Here is a 22,397-nt window from a genome sequence, read left to right as displayed (position 1 = left end):
CCGGCACGCATGCCGGCGCCCAAAGACATGGCTGGTGGCAGCCCTTGGCTGCTGCTACATGTTTTTTATCTGCCCAGAACTGAGGCTTGAAATGGAAGCCGAAACGAATTTTTCTGGAAAAACACGAAGAAGAAACCCCCCTTAAAATCGAGTTTTCTACCCGATCTCATGAACGGAATCGAAAAACACTCACTGTGAAATTCCCACAATGCCCCTAGATCAGAACTGAACAAGAGGGTTAAAAGTTACGACAGTGACTGTCTGCAACTGAGAGCAAAAACGAGCTAGAAGATGAATTTTTCTGGAAAAACACAAAGAAGAAACCCCCCTCAAAATTGAATTTTCTGTGTGACTCTCAAGAGAATTTAAAAAAAATGCAATGTAGAATGCTCGAAATGCCCCTCATGAAATCTGGTCATGGAGGTCCAAAAAGCTGCTAAAAAAAAACAGAAAAGTTGAACTTTGCGATCGATTTCTGGTACCAAGACGACATTTTTTGGAAAAACACGAAAAAGAAACCCCCCCTAAAATCATGTTTTCTAAGCGACCATGTCAAAAGAAGAAAATAAAACTGATGTGAAAGGTTCAGAATGCCCCTAGATCAGATTATGCAAAAAAAGTGCGAAATGAATTCACAAGAGGCTCAAAACACAAACGATAAGGTTTTACCCTGAAACGACCATGCACGCAAATGTAACTTACCTATTTGGACGTGCTAAAATGGTCCACGACTTAAAAATACCACCGATGCAAAATTCGACCCCCCTACGGGCAAAAAGGCAAAAATGGAATTTGGAATGAAAATTCGGAATCCAAAAATGTAAAATGGAGTCAAATGACCGTTTGGCCCTTGGCCGCACTTCATACAAGATTAATAAGACTCTATGAAAGAATGAAAATGGAATGCCCACACCCGATGCAACCATGGTGAAGCAATGACTTGAGATTTTTCAAGGTTTTCATAATATTTCATGAAGTTAAAAAGTTATATAGAATACAATACACATGTCATTGGCCTCCGGCCTCATCTCATACATGTCAAATATATTGAAAGAAGTGCACTTATGTACACATTACATACATGGAATTAAATATACATATTTTGACATATAAGTCTACAACATGACATTTCATGCTAACATTTGCATGAAATGGAAACTTGAAAGCTACAAGACATTCAAGGAATGCTAGGCTTCACGAACCAAGTCTTTGTACCTGAAATATGCCCCAGTATCGTAGGGGTGAGTAACATAAAGCTACTCGTAGGAGATGAGCATGCATCGACTTAGCATTTAACAAATTTATCACCTTAAGGTGAAACATGTTAAAGGGGTTCATGCCACCTAACGTCTATGTCCAAGTGAGACTCGGGAAGCATCTTAAGCTACCTTAGAGTCTAAGCAACAAGAATCATGATATACATACGTGTATGAAACGAATCGTGGTTGGGATAATCTAAAGAACATGACAAGAAGAATGCTTGAGCATAGATTAACATGAATTGCATTTTCAATACAATTGAACTAGGTCTAGAGTAATCCATATAACATGATAAAAGCATATTTGAATACAAGTTAACAAGAATCACATTATCCATGCAATTCAACAACAAAAGAGTATGTTATACAATGCAACAAGGTATAAGTTCTCAAAGCCATCAACTTAGAATCTAAAGTACAAAATAACAATGGTGGTTCATGCCACCTAACGTCTAAGTTTTAAATGAATCAATAGGATCAATCCTAAGCTTTGTTAGAACGTCAAAACACAATTTTCAATATCGATGCAATTTAACCAACATTGGAACTTCCAATACAACGCATAAAGCACAATTTCGCAAAGTTAACATCATGTAACTTAAAATGGAACGACAAATAAGGAACAACAAGTTACAACATCATCTAGTTATCAACTTGAAAATGAAATGCGAAATCAAACAAAGTGGATACTCGGACGTCACATCGGATCAGACCGACAATATAATTACTTTAGGGTTACTAGCCCATAGGTAACCTCCCTATATGCGCACTAGACTATATAGAGGGACTATCTCCCGTACTAGAACCACGTCCTAGCCATAGTCAAATAACGACATCCCCAAGTTTCCAAAATCAACAAGTTGTGCAACAACGCATATATCAACAGGAATATACAAGATAATCAACTATTTACCAAGCACAACCAATTTTGGAAACCTATACAATACATGCTCTAAATCCACAACTAATATGATATGATGAATGTCGAATCTTCAGTGTGCGATTCATTACACGCTATGCATGAATGATGTTAAATACGAAATGTGCAAATCATTACACAAGGCAACAATATATTCAATAAGGAAAACATATTCTCATGAGTATAAACATAGCAACTATGTTATCCAATGCTCAAAACATAACCAAATAAATATACAGCAAGTCCATGTCCAGGATTTTGATATAGAAACGACTTTCAAACACAATTAAATCCATGGCTCGATTCGATAGAATTTAATTAAATAAAAATAATTAAATTCCCTAGATGCTAATTCAATTCCAAATAACCTCAAATTAATACATATTAAAGAACATGGCATGGTCATCACCTATATCCATTCTAAAACTCAATTCGGTTATTGGAACAACAAAGTAGAACTCTAATTAAATCATGCTAATTTAATTATCAAGGTTCTAAAGCAACTTCAAATGGTCCACAATTAATATATACTAGTAAACAAGTCATGGCCAATACAAATATCAAGTTAAAGTCTTAATTAAGTTAATGGGACCACAAAATAGATTTTAATTAAAATCTCTAGATTTTCAAACTTAACCAAATACTCTCAATTTAACATATCTTAGAGAATATGCCAATGACTAATGTAATATCACATTACAAGCTTATTTCATGCAAGTTACACCTATGTAAATTAAACTTTCACTAAAGTTAAATATAAAATAAATGTTACAATTCTCATGCAATTAATCCCAATTTAATATATGTGAATAATCACACCAAAGCTTAATTTTCTAGCATGCCATAATTCAATTCCAAGTTGCATATCACCATGAGGATTAAATCTTAAACAAGGAAATTAATTAAATGAAAGGTTTCAAAACCTCACCGAATATTCTAAATCAAATATATGTGAAGCTATATGGCATGTAGATCAAGAATATCAAGTCAGAATTCAAATAGAGTGAATAGTGCACTCGGGATAAATTAATTAATTAAATTAATTAATAATTACTAATTTTCAAAACACCTCCAATTACTTTCAAATTCAACTATGTTGAAGAGCATGCTAAGGCCTAATATAATATGCTAACACATATTAATTTCAAGCTAGTTAAGGCCATGTGAATTAATCTTTCACCTAAGATAAATATTAAATAAAATCTTTAATACTTATTCAAATGTTCTAATTTTAATACACGACAATGAGCATATCGAGGGGCAATATAAAATCATGTTACATGTTTAAACCAAGTCATGAGCAACCGGAAAAATTAGATCCCGTACAAGAAAAATAAATAATAAAATCTCTAGATTTTATATTTAATCATGCAAACAAGTAGTATAAGCATTACAAGCATGCTATATAACAAGAATTTAAACCTAGAATATCTCCTACCTCAATTTGAGATGAAAATCTCAAAAGCCATCAAAATGGAACGGCTCCGAATCCGACGAAACTACTAGGTTTTGTCGGGGACAACGCCGTGAACATAACCCCATGAAAGCCCCATCAAAATCATAACTTGACCTCAAAACCAAACTCAAGAAATGGTCAAAATTGAATTCTAGTAAGGGGGAAAGGTAGAGCACGGCGAGGGGAACAACAAACGTTAAGGCCGAAGACTTTCCATCAAGGAAAAGTGAACCAAAAGAGGAGAGAGAAGATGGCAGCATCCCTTGGGCTGCCATGGGAGCTCTAGGTCATGCATGAAGAGGGAAGAAGTTGAAAAATGAAATATCTCACCCCCCTTTTATAGAAATCTCAAAAAGTGCATCGAAGGGGCCCTGTCTGGTCCGAAAAAGTAAAATTTGAGCAGACGCGCTCAAATGGCAAAACTTTATGAACAAAAAAGATTCAAAATGATAAAATATGAACAATGGAAGAAACAGCGTGAAAAACCGAGTCCCGACCAGAAAGTTATGCCCAAAACAAGTTCGACGGCAACCGGGTCCAGAAATTCTGAAACTGGAGAAAAACGACCAGAACGGAATTCTATGAATTTACGAGTCAACAAAAAGTGAAAATGAATCCCGTACGAGGATCCAGGCTCCAGAGGAGATATTTTGCAATAACTTTTGTTAATTGCACAATGGCCCCTACAAAAAGGGTTAACTGCGAAACTGCCCCAGAATGAAAATATCTTCCAAAAGATATTTTCTTAGATATCCCTGAAATAAAATATTTTCAAAAGATATTTACGAAAAACACCCCAAGAAAAGAAAATAATTTCGAAGAACTTTGCATCTATGCCCCTATGGACACCGGGAGCAACTAGAGTACTTTCTTGTAAAAGTAAAGATACGTATTTCGTGGAAACCACTCAAGATGAAGGCACGTAAGTCAAAAACCAACTCTGAGCATGAGAAGTGAGGTTGTGTCAAAAACTGACAAACGGAGATAGGACAGAATAGGGAAAATAACGAAATAGTGCATAGTGTTGAAAAATGAAAAATGTGAAAATGACTCGGTCTTCAAAGGAAGTTGTCAATCCATGGAAAAGAGTCTCAGGAACCAATTTTGAGCACTCGAGATGACACTAAGCGACACGAAATAGAGCTCAGAAAAGAAAATTAAACGAAAAAAATTCATTCGTAAAATCTCAAGAAAAAGGAAAGGAAGGCAAATAACCGGGTCGTTACACACATCACCTGGTGCAGAGTAGATGGTACTCCTTTCATTCAGTGGATCCTCCCCCTCCCCATGATGAGATTGTAGGAAGGGTGAATTTATGTCAAAATGAAGTTTTCTTTCAGTGTCCTCTTCGCGATAATAACTTACAAATCTATTATCCCAATGGGGTCTACCTTCGTTCCATCGAACCCCAACAAAGGGCTAGAAATGGTTCTGATTGATGATGATGGGATCTCCAATTGTTCAAAGACTGCCTTAGTTATAATATTGGCACTGCTGCCAGGGACTACTTGGACTCTTTTAATCATGCAGTTTGCTACCAGAAGGCTAATGACGAGTGGGTCTTCATGGGGAAGCTGTACTCTGGACATATCTTCATCTTCGAACCCGATCCTGATACTACCCGAGGTGATGGTATTGACCGATGATAATTTTCTCAGCTTGTGCACTGCTCTCAATCTGAAGCTGTACACCTCTTCTGACTCCTGATCTTCCTCTGACTTTCCATGTATCGCGTAAATGACCTTCACTTGATTGTCTTCCAATATCTGAGGATTGAGCTCCTTCAGCCTTGTCTACTCTTTCGGCCTGACATTGTCTGCTAGGTCTCCTCTAACTATCATGGTTTCCACCTGTCGCTGAAGGGACCTGCAATCATTAATGGTTTGCCCATAATCCCTATGGTAGGCGCAGTGCTTACTTTTGTCCCTCTGTTCTAGAGGTTGTCAAATCGATTGGGGACTGTGAATCTTGCTTTGTTCTCATAGAATAGTCGGGCCAAGGTCTTACGGAGAGTAGATAGCTTTTCTTCTGCCTCTTCTCAAGTAGTTAGACTGTTGGTACCGAGGCATGTTAACTTCTTTGGTTTTTTGAGCTCGAGGCTTTTTCCCGAGGCTTATTTCTTACCGTGACGAGGGTGACATGCTGTGCTCTATTGGCTACATTCTCCTCGAGTCGGACGTAAACTTACGCCCTGGCGTTAAAAGTTTGCATGTTCGGAGCAGAGTATTTGACCAAGGAGGTATGAAATTTAGTCCCCTAGATCATAGCGATCTTAAACACTTCCATAACTGTTTCAAGGTGGCAATCCACTATTTCCGAAGCTTCCATATTATATCTGGAGAGGAAATCTTGTAACAGCTCTCCTTTCTTTTGCCTTATAGCGAAGAGACTAGCGATAGTCTTTTTCTGCTTCTTGAACCACTCTAGTGCCGCTCCTGTCAGGCTAGTTAACAAAAATTTACACATGAATGCATCATTGTGGTTATACAGAGCCATCTTCTGGGAGTAGTGATCTAGGTGACGGGAAGGATCTCCCGTGCTATCGAACTGCGTAAAGGCCGACATGCTGAATTTCTTAGGTCTTTCGACATAGTATACTTCATCGTTGAATAGGGCCTTCACCAGAAAGGCCTTATGTTCCTTGGCCATCTCAGCTGTTGTTTGGATCCTCAAAAGCTTCTTTTCATCAAAGGCCTTTTGAGTGCCATTTGGCCACACTGTGAGTTTGTGGCTGGACTCAGCCTGCTCGTCCTATGTGCACTGATGAGGGTGGTTCTCCGAAGCTCGGCTTCGGTTCTCGTCCTCTGCTCCTGCCAACTCCCATTGGCTTGAGCCTTGTCCACAGGAGGTATATTGTGGTTGAGGGGGACTCCCGTGGCATTGTTTGGTGGTGGTTGTGCCGCTATCTACTCTATGGTTGTCTGGAGAGCATCATTCCTTTTTTGAAGCAATGCAATCTGAGTCGCACTGGCCTCGTTTGCTTGACGGAGCGTCTCGAACTACTATAAGAACTCTTCTCGCATTTTCTGCATTAGTTTCATCTGTTGATCGGCTGTGGCTACAGATCGGGAAAATGGAGGCCCTGTTTCTATTGCTAGAGAGAGACTGATTTTAGAAAGAGAGGGGTTAAAAGTTCTAGAGGGAGAGTGAAGAGGAAGAAGAAGTTGGGGCATTTTCGTAATTTAACAATAATAAATATCAATTTTTAATTTAATATTAAATCATAATGTTAGTTTTGTCATTTCACAACCTAATAAATGGGTCAGTCACGGGTATGTGGTAACTTGATATCATTTCTTTAATTCAATGGGGTGTTTAATTTTAGTAGGGTTTTTTGGACAGAAATGATAGTAGAGGGGAATTATGTGATTTTTCCCTTTATAATAATATATTCTACAATATATTTGAACATTGTGAATCGAATTTAGAATTATCTTGTAACCAAGTGTACAAGGGAACTTAGGATTTGGACGGAGTAATGAGAGAATACATAAAATCGTAAGAAAAAGAGTGAGAGCAAACTAGGATTCGATGGTTGAAACTTATAATTTCTTGATTTTTGCATAATAAAATTTTTCATCGAATCTTTACCGTGGATGTAAACACAACTTGTGCCGAACTACGTAAATCTGTGTGACGTGTTTATTTTTTTGTAGTGATTCTTACTTCGCTACGTTTTTCATAACATTAAAAATTACATCCATATGCTCCAATGTAATATGCAAAAGTTTTGACCAAGAAATATTGGTGCATAAACAGCTGTTAACATCAACAAAGGCCCATTTAGCATGCGATGTGTTTCCAAGCGTTATATTTTTTGTCAATATCATTTTTGTCAATATCAAAACAACCATTTAATTGTAGGAGTGTTTTGGGTAGAAATCGGAATCATGTTTAGTAATGAAAATTTGTTTTGAAAAATTCAAAAATTTGTTTTAGTTCCTCCCCTACAGTACCAAAACACACAATATCACTAATTTGGTGATTTGGGTTTTGACCCAAAAATGGGCCCAAATATCAGCCGTCCCAAATATGATATGGGCCCCATTTTGAATACCAATATCAGAAAAACAATATCATAACACTTTCCGAAGGCCATAAAGGTTTTGATTTCTTTCCCGCATTCCATCACAGCAAATTAACACGGAAGGAAAAGCATTCCTTTCTTTTCATAAGAAAGCAGTTTCCCAACAAACTTGCTTTTCAAAAATGATCAACAAGGTTCAAGGACAAACATTAGAAAATGCTGGTATTGATTTACATTTTCATGCACCATAAATGTTGAATGTATAGGGTGTTTTAATGCCAGATACGAACTATAAGTCCCAAAATGGTTTTTATTGGATTCTCCCAAATCACAAAATAAAAAATATACCGCATTTTAACAGCGAACACAAAATTATTAGGCGTGAACAGACAATTTTAATTATGACATGAAAATGCACACACCTGCAAAGCAAATCTCCTAGAACTCCCACAATTTTATTGGATGGCCTGGTAACACTTCTCAAGTAGAGTGTTGTATTAAGTCAGTCTGTGAATAGTTTTCATATCAGCAGCTTCCTGGAGTGTCCCTTTCTCGACATGGTCCCACCACTTGAACAAGAAATTGTCCACGACTAGCCTAAACCAAGGGGACAATTTCAGACCTCCCTCACCAGCATCGGGCTTTTCTCAACAGCTCTTTCAACTGATCTCGGTTCACGTATTTAACATCAGCAACTTCATCGGGATTTGGATGCATATTGACCTCTCGGATGATGAAGAGAAGGTAATCAACTGAAGATTGAAGAAAAGTGGCTCAAAATCGAAGTAAAAAATGCATATTTCCGTGACCAACAGTACAGCAAAATTTCACTAAATTGATATCAAGATGTGACATAGCAGTAAAAAGCAACCTGCCAGCCAAGCTTACAACAAATATATATACTTCAAAAGAAGAGTGCAAAAGCTTTTTCGTGCAGGTGGCAATCTCATTTGTTTGCTACTGTTGCAAATTTTTAACGAAACCAAAAGGCAACATCCAAATGAAGAAGAAGAAGAAAAAAAAAAAAAGGGACAATGGCAGACAAATCACAAGGTTCAAAATGAATAGGACTAAGAAATATTACGTTCATGCTCTCCCCATTTCCCATCAGATGCGGCCTTGTACAGCAGTCGCCCCAACGGGATAAACTGATCAACTGGCACATCTTCCGCAGGAATACCCAGTTCATCCAAAAGCTTCCTTTGTGCAGCATTCCTCGCCCCTGGTAATTATTTGCCTTAATTAATGATAAGCTCGGATTATTTGCCTTAGTTAATGAGAAAATGTCCTTGTCACCGATGGTAAAGGCATCTTTACTAGGAAAAATACATACCAAGGGCATTCTCATTGATAAGCTCGGATTCTCTATATAGTGGGTGGCCGCAGCAGGTGTTTGTCCACACCAGAGGGAATGTGACCTTTGTTGCAGATCTTTGCTGCATATTCAACAGATATTACAATGTTTAACAAAAGAATTCCACCTAATACTGACAATTTGAAATATATAATAAATGGGTATCTCATAGCCCGTATGTTAATGAATGGGAATGCCATCTACCTTCAGGGAATTCAAAAGATGGTTGAGCACAAAATAATTACAAGAAAATGAGCAAAAGGCAAATGAAAAGTTATAATCATCACTTTAAGCTTATACTACAAATAGAGGGGGAAAACAATTTCAAGATATACATGCTTAAGGATTGAAAGGCCAGTTTCTAGATTCCTGGAAAGAGAGGCGACATCCTTGAGGACGTACGGGGGGTTGAAGACCATTGGTCAACGCACTAGATTGGTACAAAATGGAGGTGTGGTTATTTCATTTTACCTCTCCATGAGTCTCAAAAGTGGCAGCTCATATGGCATTTATGTATCCTGGCATGTTGCATCCTCAAAAATCCGCCATGTCATTCTGCCAACTTACCACATAACACACTCCAAAAAGATAGTTCTCCTTCTCCTGCCAACATGTGGATGCATCTTCACAAAAGGGTGGCGGTAGTGTGGGGGGAGGGAGAGAGAGGGGCTCCAAATGGGCAACTGGCAAAACTTGTGGTATATTAGGTAGGGGTATTTTAGTCATTTTGTGTGATAAATTTTTTTTTAAAAAAAAAAAAACTATTATAATATAATTAGGGGCAAACATGACATGTCAAATACAATTTTAATGTGGACATTAGCTACGAAAAGTCCTAAGAGGGTAGTGATGACCCAAGGATTCTTTGATTCTCCCCGTTACAATCAGTCCCTTTATTGCAAAATTGCCTTGGTTTTCACTCTAATCCAATCCACTAGGATCTCAACTAGCTTACTTGTAATACTTCCATCACTCTAAAGAAACCACAATTTTCAAGTGAATCCATTGAACACTGATATAATAGTGAACTGACGGAACAACAATTGTGGTCAAAATCACAGTAGTCACACTGCAAGCACACCACTGCTCTGTTGCCTCTCAAGTCTTGTCATATCCCTACCACCACAACAAATTTTCCACTTTGAAGGAAAAGCAGCAGGACAGGAATTAATTTTATATGCCTTAATGGCCAAAAAAAAAAAATGATGCTTTATCACAAGAGCCTCCTAATGGAGTCACCCAGCTAATATACCAAGCATTGGCACTTCTTTAGCCCCAAATGTAACCATACCCAAGTTACGTCAAAGGTGAGTCCCACCTTGGCTGCTGCTGCAGCAGGGCCCACAAAAATTGAACCCTATGAGTGCCACGTCTATAGTTTATATACCATCATAATAGATATCCTTGTCACCTTTCAATCCAATCGTCAATTTGACCACATCAGTGACCACGTCCACTTGCTGTGGTCAAGACTCTTGTCTAATAATAATGCTCTCATTTTATCCTCAACATTTCTCCCCCTTTTCTTCTTTAACGTTAATAATAGTCCAATAATGATAGGAAAAACAATCAAAACTAAGTAAAATGAGGAAAAGAGCCCAACGTGCTATAATCTATTTACGGATAATCTTTCTTTAGCATGTTATTCTACATCCAAGTAACTATTTCCAAACTGACTTCGTTTTTTAACCTCCCTTTCTTGATGAAAAAAGGCAGAGAATCTTTGATGAATGATATTGTCCAAGTTTCACAGCAAATTGTTTCAAAAATTGAATGTCTCTCAAACATATATATGGTCATACTATACCCACAAAATGACTCATCTGCATGGAAATAAGCTACTAAATTGCCAATAATGTTCCACAGTGGTACACATGCATTGCAATCACATACGCTGACATTTATAACCCATAAAAATGTAACAAATACCTGAAGGAGAAGCTCACATTTTGAGTTGAACAAAAATACACTGAAAGCTCTGTGTAGCAAATTTTCTGATCCAATTTTTTCCATCAAGTGGCCTGCAGATTATGAAAGCAGAAATATAGATAAAAAATAAATTAAGAAAAAAAAAAGGATGTAATTGTTTCCTTATGCATAAAAAATGTAGTGATAACACAGACTAGAACGCAGCAACGTGTCCAAAGCATGCAGTGACCAAATAACTGATGCTCCTATAGTTCGAAGCATGCATGTGAAAAAAATAGGGAAAAAAAAATAATGATGATGATGATGCTTTGTTTAGTAAAGTAGACGGTAGAGGAGAAGAAAGGAGAATCCGGAATTTTACCATGACTTGTCATCATCAAATAGCCAAATAGCTATTTGGAAGCCAAAAGAAAGGGTAAAGTGCAATAAACCTCTTTGAACTATCAACTAATAACACAAAACCCCCCTAAACTAAGTATTACCCTCTAAATTATTTAAAAAGTGCAAATTGAGGGCACAATAAAAAATTGTCGGCACGAGAGGTAACCAGAGATGCAAGATTACCAAATTACCGTTACAAAAAATCCAATTAGAGAGTGACAAACCCTAATTACACACCGCCATCGGAGGAGATGACGACAACTACGGCCAGAGGAGAGGTTGCGAAGATCAGCGCCACGCCCAGACCAACGCTGCCATGATGTGAAGAGGAACATCCTTAAAGTGGCCAATCATCTCCAATTTTATTGCAATCACGGACCAAGCTTCCTGCTTGCTTCAAAGCCCAATCAATCTATGCATCTATATCTTCATTTGGATCATCCATGGCGTCGGAGAAGAGATTGTAGCCGTTCGCCGGAATCCATATCCGGCCGTCAATGCCCACCGTCCCACTCTCTCTTCCCACTACCATCTCTGCCGCAATCCCGCCACCGCCACCGCCATTGCCGCCATAGTCTCTCACAAGCACTCCATCGTATTGAAAACTAAATTACACAGTCGAACCCTACAAACTCACTGCTGCCACCACCATCATCGCCGAACCAATTAAACCACTATTTTTTTTAAAGGCATGCCACCATAACGTCAACCAATCAAGCAAAAATCTTCTCTCAAACAATTTTACCCAATCAAACCCTATAAAGCCACCGTCACTGCCATCATCGCCGAACCAATCTAACCATAATTTTTGGAAACTCAAATAATTCATATTGAACCACCTGAGCTACTGCCATCACCCACCACTTTTACAACCACCATCACCCCCACCATAACTTCATCGCCGAAAAAAAATGGTGAATCAGTTCTAGGGTTTGGATTTATTCTCCATATGATTGAGTATTTCCTCTGTTCAACTATATATATATATATATATATATATATATATATATATATTATGATAGTGACGGTCGGCCATGAAAGGTGCCCTCTGTTGAGTGGTGGTGAGGGGAGGCAATATTGTGCCGACGTCGACGGGGCCGGTGGAGACTACCAGAAGAGAGAAATTTTGGAGGCATGTCAAAGAAAGACGCAAATAGGCAATTTTGAAAAATCAGAAAAAGATTATTGATCTTGCGATCGAAGGTGTATTTGAATTTTGTGAAGGGATCCATGAGATGGGTCGCAGGTCTGTCAGGTCTGCATAACTATATATATATATATATAGACACACATATATGACTTGTATACTTATTTCCTTTTTGTATCATGGTTTTAAGAGGGATGTTGCTCATTGTTTAATGGTTGGAGAGTGTTTACAGAGAATGAAATCTTCATGAGAAAGATGGCGCTAGGGAAGGAAGTTATGGGGAGGTATAGTTTACTGCAGACTGAAAAAGGGTTCAATTTGGGGATTTATTAAATAAGGGTAAAATTGCCATTTTCAAATTGCAGCATAGGCCACGTGCGCATCTTACGGACAAAACTTGCCGGAACAGTGTTGCCTGGTGTTTATTGCAAAAATTGAAATAGTTTAGAGGGTTTATTGTTAAAATAGAAGTTCAGGGGGGTTTTTAGGGAGAAAGAGTAAAGTTTGGGGGGGGGGGGGGGGGGGTTTGCACTTTACCCCAAAAGAAATGTTAAAGTAGTAGCTATAGCTAAATATAATACAGACAGAAAAAATAAAAGGACTACATTTTCAAAACAAAGCCTCAGTGATAATTTCAGAAATATCTGTCTCATTACTTTTCTGTCATTATACTGTATGCTTTGTAGGTTTCTACCGTACCATGCTAGTTAGTTGCGAACATCTACTAGAAAAATATCAGTCAGCTCAAGACAAATTTCCATAACAATAAAAGTGGAGAAGAAACACATGTCAATACTTGCTAGCCCAGTGCACGAGACTCTCGTCATTGTGGGGTCTAGGGAGGGTCAGATATAGGCAGCCTTACCTCCGTCTGAAGAGGCGATTTCCAGTTTTGAACCCATGACCTCTAGGCCACAATGAAGCAACCTTACCGTTGCACCAAGGCCCACCTCACATGTCAATATTTTATTATTAAATTTACTTTTTTAAGAACCTCTGACTCTGATAACACATTCAATATTAGAAATGCACAGAGTTGGTTCTCGCATTTTCATTTTAAATCATTTTAAATTTCTTCAAAAAAAGGGAAGATAGAAAATGGCATAATTTCAAATTTATACAGATTTTATTCCAAAATATTTGACAACCTCACAATTTTGTTGATACGTTTCTTAACAGAACCAAATGAATTCTTCATATGTTATTAGATCAATTAGAGAGGGTTGTAGGCTTGTAGCAATGCAATTATGCAGGTAACACAATAGCAACCATCAAAATGAAAGTAAAGTTGTAGTTTCATAAACTTTGTAAATTGTCTTGGCTGTAGTATCAGCACAATTTGTTGATAAAATAAATATAACTAATAAAACAGCTAAAAAAAAGTAGTATCTTCTAGGAAATTAGTAACATTTAAATTATTAAAAGGATTAATTGTGCAAAACTCCCTGAATTATGTAAAATTTGTACTACATAAAATTTGCATGTTACCTGTTTTAATAAAATTAACCTTCCTGAACTATTGAGAGTTTGCATATAAGGCCAACAGCCTAACCATCATTGATCAACTATTAAATGTGTCTTGAAAATCACTAAATTGCCCTTAAGGTTAATTACACACAGCCCCTGAACTATAAAAAATTTGTACATTGCCCCTAGAACAAAGGTAATATGCCGATTTCTTATAGTTCAAGGAGGGTTTATGCAAATTAATCGAAAAAGAGAAGTGGGGTTTTCAAAAAGCCAAAAAACTTTGATCGTGTATTTCTTAATCTAGGAAGCACGGACACTCCAAAATGGGCGAAGAATCCGTGTCCGACACGTGTCGGACACGGACACGCGTCAGACACACCCCGACACGTGTCGGACACGCCAAAAAACGTGTCTGAAATTTTTTATTTTTTATTTTTATTTTCGAACACGGCTAGGACATGGCACGGACACTCCGCGGACACGGTACATACACTCCGTGGACACGAACACGGACACGGCACGGACACTTCTGGAATAATTTTTTTTTTTGAATGCTGATATATTCTTTTTTTTTTTTTTTTTGTTTTGTACTACCCTTTTGGTATTGTAAATGGTAAAAGTCCTAGGTCAAATGATGGATGGGAATAGATTATAGTACATTGACTTGGTTTTTGTATCTTTTTTGGGGACTAGCCTTTAGGTTTTTGTGAATGTTAAGTGGTAACAGTAAAGTCCTGAATGTTAAACAGTCATGAATGTTAATAGTCCTTTTTGTCTATGCTTTTGTATTTGGAGTAAAGTTGCAATGATGATTAAATGATACTAGTTATTATTCTAATGTCTTGTTTTTTATTTGGTTTTATAACTTTGCAACATTGTTCTTTTATAGTTTGTTAGTTATGAGTTATGATTTGTGTTTTTTTTTTTTTTTCATTGTGAGGTTGATGAAAAATAGTAACACTCAGTAATTTTTAAAGTACTACATCATATATATATATATATATATATATATATATATATATATATATATATACTATTCGCCGTGTCCGTGTCCTAATTTTTTTGGATTTGCCATGTCGCCGTGTCGGTGTCGTGTCATATCCATGTCTCGTATCCGTGTCTGCGCTTCTTAGTTCTTAATGATAACTTGGCGAAAGGGATTTTAGTATTTTAAGGTGGTTGTCTATTAAAAATTTAGTACGGAGGGGTGATATGCAAATTTTATAGTTTAGGAAAGTTTTATGCAGTTGACCCTAATTTTAGCAAACACAGTGATAACATTAAATAATATTTTTTTAGAAATATATTAGTGTCAAAACCCAAATTAACAAATACTGAATATGTGGCATGCAAATAAATGAAAAAAAAATTATATATATATATATATATATATATATATATATATTACAATAGCTAATTTCAATTATACAACACTCAGGACTGCAGTCACTGTAGAAAAGATTGGAGAGGGAGGATTCATATGGCCGACCTCACTCATATGGGACTAAGGCAAGGATGATGATGATGGTGGTGGTGGTGGTAGTGGTGATTTGTATTGATTACGATGATGACAATGCGAGAATGATGGGAAAATAATTGATCATTATGTTCTTTATATTGGGTTTTATGCCAAATCTGTTTCATTGATAACATTCCAATTCTGGAAAAGTATAAATTGATAAAAGTACATCCCCAGTGTCTGCGCTAAGGCACTGCCACTTCATACAAACCATTTTCTCTTTAATATGTGTTCATTCTTGGAGGTTACTAGATTGCCTCGTCTGTTTCAGGGCGGCTCTGTGAGATCTGCTTCTACTTACAGAGGTACTTTGAGTTTTTTGGACGATGACTCGGTTGGAAGGAGAAGAGAGGACTTGCGGTCATGTTTAGTGGGGAAATTCGACAAGAAAGTGGGAGATAGGGGTTCAGATCGCTGCTTGGGCTTCTCGTGCTTGGCCTCTTCAGATGTGGTGGTTTCGCCTCTACTGGACTCTTTGCTCCTCTTTCGACTCCCCTCTTCGGCGGAGGCAGTGCGAGTGCTAAAGGAGGGACGTCGTGACTGGGGAAAGACAACTATTCTTGTGGACTCTTGGAGTTTCAGAGTGGGGTGCTCTGAGGTTTTGAAAGAGAAAGGGTTAAAGAAAGTGACGCTATACTCCCTCTTCACCTCTAGAGTTATGCTCTCTTTGTGATGATTGGGGATCTGTGTGGAGGTTTTATTTGGGTGGATGTTGACGAATCCCTTGATGCTAAAAGTGTTCGTATCACTGTGTCTGACGATCGTGCTTGCCCGCTGTTCATTTTCATTCATGATGACCGTTTTTGCTATAAGGTGGCAGTTTGGGAGGAGATGCAGCCACAACTTGTTTTGACGATGGACAGTTTAGGAGGAGGTGATGGCTCACACTTGCTTAAGGAGGTGGAGTGGATGAGATGGGTATCCTTTGGTAATAAAGGGATGTTTGATTTTCTGGGATGGAAGAAGTGGAGGGATGAGCTTTGGGTACGTAACACAACGTGCTTCAGACGGATTTTCACTCAGTGAAGGAGGAAAGGTTCTTCTTCTTTAACGGATTGTGGCCGAAAAACAGGTTGCCGGGAGTTTCAAAGGGGAGGAGGAAGGGACGGATCTGTGAAGGGCTCAGTGGGGGCATCCGCCCCCCAGAAATTTTTTATTATTGCATTTTATACTCTTAAATTTATACTTTTTTGCATTTATATCTATAAATTTTTAAAATTGCCCCCACTGAAATTATAAAAAGATCCAATGTGAATTACTAGATCTGTCCCTGGGTGGAGGAGTAAGTTTTGGCTGCCAGTCGTTTTTGCAGAGATGGGACCGGAGCTATCATCGAGGTGGAGACCACGTGCATCCAGTGCGTGGGTGGGGGGGAAAGGAGACGATACACGTGGTTGGCACAGAGGAGAGGCACGTTTATATAGGGATACAGTTGTATCCAATTTGATTTTAAACTCTTGGGTAAGGAAGGATAAGAAGGCTTTGTGCGATGTTGGGCTTGCTATTGGGACAGTAACTGGGGCCATGATTGTTCGGAATATTAATCCATATTCTTGTGGGCCAGTCTCTAGGCCTATGCGTAATGGTTTGCAAGATTTATTATCGTGTGGTGAGGATAGAGGTGAGGCGGCCCACTCAAAGGATGTTGGGTGGTCATATGTTTGGGCTGTGGGTTTTTTGGCTGGGCAGGTTCTGAGCCTATTTGTTCTGGACTTGCTGTGGGAAATAGATTTGGGCCACTGGCTCCTTCTGTTGATGGCATTTTATCTCAGTTACCTGGTTCGCCCATTCACAGACTTGGACAGCGAGCAAGGATGCCATCGCAAGGGCACCGTTTGAGAGCTAAGAAGAAGATCCTCCTTCCTGTTATTCGTAGAAGGTGGACACAAAAGGAGAAGCAGAAATGGGTGCCATGTATGTCTTCCAATTATGTTCTGGGTAAGTCATTTTCTCTGCAAGGGCTTTCTCCTACTGTTCCTTCTTCATTTCCTCCTTCTCCATCTTCTGGGGTGTTGAGGAAGTGCTCGGGGGTGGTGAAAGGGTTGATGTCCTCTGTCTCTTAGAATCTATCTTCGGTTTTTGAGGATGTTATGGAGCTTGGGTTGGAGGAGTTGCATGGGGGATGTCAGGTTAATAGATTGGGATCCTTTCGGTCAGTTGATTGGAAGGGTAAGAGTGTTACAGTCTGTGTGGGGTGTGATGTGCAGATTAATCTTGAAAATGCTACTACTGTTGTTTTGTTAAATGAGTTACAAGTTCACTTGGCCTTGAAAGGCTTTCAAGGTGAGCCGAGGGGTTCTCTGTCTGATGAGGATTTTGGGACTCCGCTGGCTTATAGTTCACCATCCTCTTCGATCCTCGAGGATTGGAAGGGTGTGTTGTGTTCTTCTTTTGATAGGGATTTGGGGTTGGTTCAGTGGAATGGAAGTGAGCCAGACAATGATTTGTTTATTCTTTTGGCTATAGTAAGACCGGAGGGGGAGTCTATGGATGGTGCTGGTCATGTTGAAGGTGTGGTTGATTTGGAGGAGGATTGAGTGAGGGAGAAGGGAGTAGAGGTGGGTTCTCTTTTGGGAGTGTCTTTTGATGGTAGGATGAAAGAGGCGATAAGTTTGTTCCTTGATGTTCTTAATTCTCAGCATTTGGAAAAAATGGGAAGTGGGCGTAGTAGGGGAGGCTTTCGGGCAGGGGTGAATGAGAGGAGGATACAGAGCCCCACGACTTTTGTCACTTATGAAAGAAGGAGTAGGGGGTCGAGGGAGAAGGACAGTAGGAGGAGGAAAGAGACTGTAAACTCAATTGTTTCCATATGAAGCTACGAATTCTTTCGTGGAATGTCCAGGGTCTCAATGAATCGGTTAGAAGAAAAGTTGTGAAGTCGGTTATTCGTAAAGGGGGTGGTCAAGTTTTGTGTTTGCAAGAAACTAAGATTGCAAGATGACGAACTTCATTGTGCAAAGCCGGGGGGGTGGGGGGCGGGGGAGTGGTTTGCTTTGGATATGACTGGCTCTTCGGGTAGCATCCTTATTATGTGGGATAACCGATGGGTTTCTATGGTGGACTCTCAGGTTGGGTTTTTTTCTGCTTCTTGTGTTCTCTTTTTGGAGGAGGATGGCTTTTGTGGGGTCTTTTCTGGTGTTTATGGACCTACAGAGGATAGTGTGTGCCATTTGCTTTGGGAGGAGATGTGAGAGGTTCGAAGGAGATGGTCGCTATCTTGGTGTATTGGAGGGGATTTCAATGTTGTTCATTCTCCTTTTGAGAGGTCGACAAGGGGTAGGTGGACGTCAGACATGGAGTCTTTCTCAGCGTTCATTGACGTTTCTAGGTTGTTTGACTTGCCTTTGGTGGGTGAACCTTTTCCTTAGTCTAGTGGTCGCTCTCCTCCTACTTTCTCTCGACTTGACAGATTCCTCGTTTGATTGGGAGGAGAAGTTTTCTGATGTTGTTCAGACCACTTTAGCTCACCTTTTATCTGATCATGTTCCGTTGATACTGGATTGTGGTGGGCTACGTAGTAGAAGATCCCCTTTCAGATTTGAGAATATGTGGCTTCGTGCTGAGGGATTTCTGGAGAGAGTTCGATCCTGGTGGGTGCGGTATGTAATGGTTGGCACCCCAAGTTATTCTCTCGCAGGTAAGCTGCGTCTTTTGAAGGACGATATTAAAATTTGGAACAAAGAGGTCTTCGAGAATCTTGTTTGGAGGAAGAATCAAGTTTTTTCTGAGATAGTTAATATTGATCAGATGGAGGGTGGATTCCATGAGAAATAGGAGGGTGAAGTGTCGACAAAGTTTGCTGAGATTGTTGTTTTGGAAGAGATTTCATGTAGGCAAAAGTCTAGAGCTTTGTGGCTCAAGAAGGGCGACAATAACATGAAGTTTTTTCATAGACTTGCCAATGCTAATATAAGGGGCAATCAAATAGGGAGGATCCAAGTGGATGGGGAGATGTTATGCAAGGAGGGGGAGATTTGCAAGGGTATTGCTGATTTCTATTCGATGTTGTTCACAGAATCTGCTGGATAGAGACCCTTGCTTACACGGCTTCGTTTGACTTTATTTCTAGTGAGGAGTGCTCTGTTCTAGAGGAGCCTTTTTTTGAAAAAGAAGTTTTGGTTGCTTTGAAAAGTTGTAATGGTGATAAAGCCCCAGGTCCAAATGGTTTTTCCATGATATTCCTTTTGGAGTGCTGGGAAGTGGTTCGAGGGGAGGTGATGGGCACGTTTCATGCTATCCATGCTCAGGGCTTTTTTGAGAAGAGCTTGAATGCTACTTTCATTGCTCTCATTCCGAAAAAGGGAGGGGCACTGGATATAAGGGATTTTTGCCCTATTAGTTTGGTGGGGTGCATTTACAAGTTGATTGCTAAAGTCCTGGCTTCTAAGTGGAGGAAAGTTTTGGATGGTGTCATTTCTGACTCTCATAATGCTTTTGTGGAAGGATGTCAGATTTTGGATTCAGTTCTTATTGCTAGTGAGTGTGTGGACTCCAGATTGAGTAGTAGGGTTCCGGGTGTTTTATGCAAGTTGGACATTGAGAAGGCGTACGACCATGTGAGTTAGAGCTTCCTCCTCTACTTGATAGAGATGATAGTGTTTGGAGTGTGATGGAGGAGATGGATTCTTTTTTGTATTTCTAGTGCTCACTTCTCTGTCCTTGTAAATGGAGCTCCGACTGGGTTTTTCTCTAGTTCGAGGGAGTTGAGACAAAAGGGATCCGCTCTCTCCTTTCTTGTTCCTTTTTGAGATGGAGGCTCTTAGTAAATTGATGAGGAGGGCTGTCAAGTTGGGCTTTCTGAGAGGTTTTAGGGTGGGTAGGGATGTTACTAGCCAGTTAGAGATCTCCCACTTGATGTTTGCGGATAATACTTTAGTGCTTTGTAATGCGAATGCGTCCCACTTAAGACATCTAAGATGCATTTTGGTCTAGTTCCAAGTTGTCTCTGGGCTTAAGGTGAATGTCGAAAAGAGCGTTTTAGTGCCGGTTGGGGAGGTCCCTGAGATCAAGATATTTGCTTAGATTCTTGGATGTCACACTGGCTCTTTTCCTATTTCTTACTTAAGTTTGGTCCAGCTCCCTCGAGCTGTATGGGGAGCTAGGATCCGATTGTGGATAGATTTAAGAAGAGGCTGGCGGGTTGAAAGAAGTAGTGCCTTTCCAAAGGGGGTCAGGTTACTCTGATTAGGAGCACCCTTTCATGCCTTCCCATTTATTTCATCTCTTTTTTTTTTTTTTTTTTTTTTCAGATTCCTTCTTCTATAGCTGAGAGAATTGAGAGATTGCAGCGTAATTTTCTATTGGGGGGGGGGGGGGGGGAGTTCAAGTATCATCTGTTTCGGTGGGAGCAAGTGTGTTGTCCGATTCAGAGTAGAGGTTTAAGGATTAGGAAGTTGGTGCCTTTCAATAAGGCTTTCCTTAGGAAATGGCTATGGAGGTTTGGGGTGGGGAGGCATTGGCTTTGGAGGAGGGTTGTCGCAAACAGGTATGGGGAGAGCAGTGGAGGGTAGAGCTCTTTTAAGGTGCGTGGTCCTAGGGGGTGGGGGTTTGGAGATTCATTCGGAAAGGGTAGGATGATTTCTTCAAGCATATTAGTTTTCGGATCAAGGATGGTAGGAGGATCATATTTTGGGAGGATCTTTGGTGTGGGCAGCTTCCTCTTGCTCTCGCTTTCCCACGGCTCTTTAGGATTACTTCTGATAGGCAGGCAATGGTGGTTAACTGTTATCATCTTGATAACAGGAGACTGTGTTGGGATGTTCGGTTTAGGAGGCCCTTTCAGGACTGGGAGATTGAGGATGTCACTCATTTTTTGGAGTTGTTATATCGCCGGGTGATTGTGGCTGGTGATTCTGATTGTTGGTTTTGGGATTCTAACTCTCAGGGTCGTTTCGAGGTTCGGTCCCTTTTCAAGTGTCTTACAGTTGACTCTGGAGGCCCTTTCCCTTGGAAGTCTGTTTGGCGTTTCAAGGCTCCCCGTAAGGTGGCCTTCTTTGCTTGGACCTCTGTCTTGGGTAGGATTTTAACCCAGGATAATTTGAGGAGGAATCAAGTGGTGGTTAATCGTTGTTACTTGTGCCTGCGTGATGAGGAGACAGTGAATCATCTTCTTTTACATTGCAGCATGGCCAAGGACTGTTAGGATTTGATGCTTGGTTTATTTGGGATTCCATGGGTTATGCCTACATCCTCTATAAGGTTAATTGAGGCTTAGAGAGGATGTTCAGCGGGGGCTCTTATTCAGGATGCTTAGAGGGCTACGCCTCTTTGTGTTTGGTGGTGCATTTGGCTTGAGAGAAATCAGAGATATTTCGATGGAAAAGAGAAGCCTATTTCTATGCTTAAGTTCTCTATTATTTCTGACAAGGCCGCTTGATATACGCACAAAATAATGTAGTGGATGTGTGGTTCAAGAAAAGCCTTTTAAGTCAAATTTAAATTTATAAAAACCACTACTACTAACGTAGCAAGAGTGAGTAGGAATCGTCCTAAGGGATTACAGGTGTTGGAATTTAGCTTCAACTCTAGTGGATCACAAGATTGCAAAGGAGAGATTGATTGTTTACTCTAGAAAGTAATTAATTAAAAAGCAATTAAAATAAACTAATGAGAGATAGGAATTTAAGAGATATGAAGAGAGGTCTTAGGGTGTTGGAATCACCACTAAGCTCATGTAATTAACCACTTGCTTTCCATTAATGGGGAATACATTGTTGTGAACAAAATGCGACTACCAAATGCAATATTAAGCATGGACAATGAAATTCATGTATGAATTGTCTACCTAACCAACAAATAAATTATGTGTAGCACAACCCATCAATTCTAAGCACGACCCAACAAACTAGTCATAATTGTAGCACACATCAATCTAAAGAATCATGAAATTTGCAATAATAAATCATGGAATATCAAATCAAGTATAGATTGTCTACC

The 22,397-nt window shown here is 39.4% G+C and overlaps 1 pseudogene; it reads right to left on the bottom strand.

Annotated features, from left to right (window-relative positions):
• Nucleotides 1–7,886: 7,886 nt before the first annotated feature.
• LOC132311616 (isopentenyl-diphosphate Delta-isomerase I-like) overlaps nucleotides 7,887–22,397 on the bottom strand; it is a 33,878-nt pseudogene continuing 19,367 nt past the window's right edge.

Source organism: Cornus florida, unplaced genomic scaffold, assembly GCF_030987335.1.
Source record: "Cornus florida cultivar Cherokee Brave unplaced genomic scaffold, ASM3098733v1 CherokeeBrave_3.0.0_Hap2_Chr06, whole genome shotgun sequence".
In the NCBI taxonomy this organism is placed as follows: Eukaryota; Viridiplantae; Streptophyta; class Magnoliopsida; order Cornales; family Cornaceae; genus Cornus; species Cornus florida.
Note: the sequence above shows the minus strand (reverse complement) of the source record. Positions and strands in the feature narration are given on the sequence as shown.